The sequence below is a fragment of the Montipora foliosa genome, chromosome 7 (assembly GCF_036669935.1).
Source record: "Montipora foliosa isolate CH-2021 chromosome 7, ASM3666993v2, whole genome shotgun sequence".
In the NCBI taxonomy this organism is placed as follows: domain Eukaryota; kingdom Metazoa; phylum Cnidaria; class Anthozoa; order Scleractinia; family Acroporidae; genus Montipora; species Montipora foliosa.
Window position 1 is genome coordinate 21,369,861 of NC_090875.1, and position 5,000 is coordinate 21,374,860.

The following is a 5,000-nucleotide window of genomic DNA, read 5'->3' on the forward strand; positions in this document are numbered from 1 at the left end:
TTACTGGTCTGCAGATTTCTAGGCTGCAGATTACTGGTCTGCAGATTTCTAGTCTGTAGATTACTGGTATGCAGAGTCCAGATTCCTACCCGATTCCCTCCCTGGCCAGAGTTTCTGTCTGTCTTTTAATGGTGGACCCATTTTCATTACTGGGGCTAGCACCTAAAAGTGCTAGAGGGCCAACGTTTGAATAAACGTACCCACTTTCGGTATTTGCTCATGTTTAGTAGTTACCGACGCAATTTGAATGAGATAGAGCAAAGATGTAAATTCTACTTTATTGAAGATTTCACTGAGCGATGTCTACCTTTGAAGAGATGGATGTTAAGATCGGCCGCGGACGAAAGTTAAAGAGACTGATGCGGAAACCGTGAGAAAACAGTAGTCCATGCATACTCGGAGACCCAGGGGCAGATCGCGGAGGCAAGGGGAAGTCTAAGCCGGCAAAAGAAAATGGCGACGAAGAAAAGCCTACTATGCTTTTCTTCGTCGCCATTTTCTTTTGCCGGCTTAGACTTCCGCTTGCCTCCGCGATCTACCCCTGGGTCTCCGAGGATGTAGTCCATGATGAACTCCTGAATAAAGTCTGTCCGGTTCACCACTTTACGATTTAACGAGTCATCCACCATCCCAAACAATAGAGCGATTTCACATGATGTCCAAAACAAAGAAATAGCGGCCATTTTTCCACACAAATTTGGCCATTTCAAGGTCAATTACGAATTTTTTAATGACCGACGAAAATGTTCTTCATTTTATCAGCTTTCTTGGACCAAAATTTGACCGAAAACTGACGAGGCTCGAATATTTTTCGATTTTTTGGAGTTTTTTGGATCGGATTAGCGATCAATGCGTAATGTGATAATGCGATAAAAGTGTCAAATTTGCGACCCGTTGGTAACGGCAACGGAAGCGATCGCATTACGAATAATTGACATTTGTTGGCCAAAAATCACCCAAATCACCGATTTTTCGACGGAAAATTCATCCCAGAGGATAAAACTATTCACTGGACATGTAATAAAGGTAAATATGTGCGAGCGAAAGCGAAAACAAGCGAATATTTTCAGGGAAAACACAATTCTGTGAGATCGACGGACCATGTGGTGAAGACACGCAATTGTATCGCTAACAAATTAATCTTACCTTTTCAGCGATTTTAACGCTAGAAATCCCATCCAATGAACCACAAATCCTTTTCTTTATCTATTCCGAAGCCTGTAGTGTAACTTTTTGGCTGAAAAACTTTAGAAAAACCGCTTCACAAGAGCTTCGCGAGAGCTCCGCGATCGATTGAAAATTTGGTCATCGCATCAGCTCAAATTGCCTGAATTAGAATGGACGTCATGTAGGCGTAGTGAAAGCTAGAAAGCCGAGATTTTCAGGGAAACTGGGGGTATATCTCCCCAATAAACACGCCAAATTTCAGCGCGATCGGAGAAAATCGCGGCATTCAACGAATCCTACCAAAACCCGATACGCCGGCGTATGGGTTGAGGCCCACGCGTCGAAAAAGAGATTTATAATCTGTCGCCCGTCGAGCCGAAATCAAAGTGAGCTGCATTTCCGTAATAACTGTTCGCTGGAAAAGGTGGCCTTTATGAATTCATCATGTTTTATGATATGGGAACTTAACTGGATAGTTACTGGGTTGCCTATGGGCAAACCCAGTCGAGGTCTGCGTTTAGTTTGTTTGTTTTATTTATTTTCTTTTTTCTATTTTCCCTATTTTGTTTCAAGTTATCTATTAAACGATCAGAACTAGCTCAAATTAAATCAATTACCCGGAAAATCCAAGTAATTCTTGCAGCGAAAATAACAGTAAACACTCTTAGGTTTAGCGAGTGGATTTCGGATGCACCTAAAAGTGCTAGAGGGCCAACGTTTGAATAAACGTACCCACTTTCGGTATTTGCTCATGTTTAGTAGTTACCGACGCAATTTGAATGAGATAGAGCAAAGATGTAAATTCTACTTTATTGAAGATTTCACTGAGCGATGTCTACCTTTGAAGAGATGGATGTTAAGATCGGCCGCGGACGAAAGTTAAAGAGACTGATGCGGAAACCGTGAGAAAACAGTAGTCCATGCATACTCGGAGACCCAGGGGCAGATCGCGGAGGCAAGGGGAAGTCTAAGCCGGCAAAAGAAAATGGCGACGAAGAAAAGCCTACTATGCTTTTCTTCGTCGCCATTTTCTTTTGCCGGCTTAGACTTCCGCTTGCCTCCGCGATCTACCCCTGGGTCTCCGAGGATGTAGTCCATGATGAACTCCTGAATAAAGTCTGTCCGGTTCACCACTTTACGATTTAACGAGTCATCCACCATCCCAAACAATAGAGCGATTTCACATGATGTCCAAAACAAAGAAATAGCGGCCATGATGGTGTACCAAATTTTATGCAAATACTTCGTTTTGTTTCAGTAAAGCCCGTTTTAAACGTTGCATTTTACATGTGCCAAATCTAACTGATGCAAATGAGCGAAAACAATACATTTTTCTCATTTGCATTAGATTCGGCACATATAAAAATGCCACGTTTAAAACGGGCCTAATCCAATATGGATGCTGAGTGAAAACGGTATCAGTCACAGGGGTTATATAGATAGTTTTGGAAGAAGCTGTTTTCGTCAATACTACATTGTATTGACTGTTTTAGTTTGTTCTAAATACCGCCTTAGTTTAAGGTTTTCACGCCTCGGTGCTCAAGATAAGAGGGAACCAAAAATAATTCAAAACGCTGTGGTGATTCTAGTATGAAACATTACCATCATCACTGTCCCCGACTATAGTGAACGTCTAATTTTGGAGCTGAAGCTAAACGTTCTTATGTATTTTTGCTATGTCAGGCTGAAAACGTTATTAAATGTTCTTAAATTTACACGGTATAGCAGTTCAAAAATCAATACGGACGTGACCACGAAACCTATAAATGAGAACTGCTCATGCATTATTACAAACTGAGATGTGTATCATGCAATAAGAAATCCATTGTTATGTTATACAAAGTATACCCTTAATGGGTTAATTTCCATTTATTTACTTTTATTTCATGCTTTCGTCCAAAATAAAAATGATCAAAATAAAAACGTTCTTAATCGACTCTCAGCCTGAGGAATGTTCTTAATACGTTCTTAAAATTTTGGTTAATCTCAGCCTCAACGTTCTCATAAAAAGATTCTCATAGAAAAACGAGTGTATGTGTGGAGATTAGGGTTAGGGTTACCCTAACCTCACCCTACCAACGTATTTCATCAGATACGACGTCATCAATAAAGTCATCGAAGCGCGTCGCAGCGGCTTTCATAAGTCGCAACAAGATTGCTTTCCGCTAATTAGTTCATTAACACTACTACTACTACTACCAATAATAATAATAATAATAATAATAGTAATAAAGAAGTTTAATTTCAATTTATGCAGTTGTGTTCCACGACAAAAGAACAAAATTATATCCACGGTTTTATCCCCATCCCAAGGTGGAAAAGGAGAAATAAATAAATGTCAAGGTTTTCGCAGGAAACTTCTTGTGATGGTGTTCAGCCATTCTTCGTTTGCTTGTTCGTTAAGTCACTGTGTTTATCTAACCGTCGTAAGAAACTTGTAACTTGGTGAAAGACCAAAATTTTGAGATGTCATTGTTCTTATTTTGCCTCATTTGCGTACGGTTCTGCTCGGCCAGGCATCATGTTATATATATAAGTGCTTGTAAAAATAAATAATCAGGAAAAGTACTAAAAGTTTATGCTAATATTAAGGCAAAAGTTGTAAAAAAAGTATTGTTCCTAGAGGTAGGTTTCAATTTGAAAAGGTCTCGAAGACGGGGAAAAATAAATGTCATTACAACATTTTAAGGTAATTTTTTGGGCTGCCTCCCCCTTACAAACCATTTATATTCGGCCCCATCCGCCTTAAAGCCATTTGTTTGGCATGCCCCCTCCCCCTCCCCTTCCCGCACAAAAAAATACCATCAGTCCCCTACGTTATGAAAAGTGAACGGTCCCTTTGTATGTACTTTTTCGTCCATGTTTGGTTGAAGCCGGACGAATGCCTTCAAGCTTACCAATGACTAGAGTGTGTGCAGATGTGAAATGACATGCATGGCGCAAACGTACTTCCAGAGAGAACATCCGGCAAAGGCACCGTTCGGTACTATTACATTGCGTATCCTTACTGCGCGGAATTTTACCCTTTATTAGCGCCCATACACAGAAAATTGCGCATTTTTTTCTGGGCGGCATGTTAGAATCCTGGCCTGGCAGTCATAATCAACTACGAAAGCAACTTTTAACATCAACAGTTAAAATTTAACTGCCTCATTTGCACTGCTTTGGCCTGTAATGCATGCAATGCCTATATCTACCGTTAAATACCAAAATACGTTTAACAATGCTATGTTTAAGTGGTTTTGAACTATATTCTCGTTGGGTGCCCCTGACCGTACGTCCGAAGAATTATTTTTTCCTGATATTCTAACAACACACTTTTAAACGACAAATATAAACAGACATATAAGACTAAATAGCTACTGATTGTGTCATTCTGTGACTATTCAGTTGGCTTAAATCATAATGCAATCGATGGTTCGTTTGGTTTGCAAAACATGTGCTTTTATCTTTCCTGATCTTTCATGTTACAAAACTAAAGCAGATTTTTGGTATCATCTGCGGTAGCAAAAACACTTCACTTACCACTGTTAGTTACATCTACATCACGGTTCCTTTCTCAAATGTGTCATCTGTAAATCAGTATTACGCTCTTCAATCTGTTCAGTGCACGGTAAAGATCGAACCACTGCGCGACAGGCTATTTTTTGCGCACATCAGATTACCAGGCATGACCCCAGGCCACCAGTTTAATATCAAATATCTTTGCTCTTGTAACGCAAACTTTCCTTAGTTGGGGAAGTAATGTGTAATATTTTACTTAAGTTGTCGTTACTTTGCATAAAAATTTACTGGTATGAAATTTACTCGTATATTTTCGTATTTTTTTACTC

At 39.8% G+C, this 5,000-nt stretch overlaps 1 long non-coding RNA gene across 1 annotated transcript in view; it reads right to left on the minus strand.

The window, feature by feature from the left end:
- LOC138011321 (uncharacterized) overlaps positions 1-4,793 on the minus strand; it is a 20,330-nt gene extending 15,537 nt beyond the window's left edge. Inside the window, exon 1 of the long non-coding RNA XR_011124691.1 lies at positions 4,693-4,793. This is a non-coding gene — a long non-coding RNA (uncharacterized lncRNA). The remainder of the gene's footprint in view (positions 1-4,692) is intronic.
- Positions 4,794-5,000: the final 207 nt, after the last annotated feature.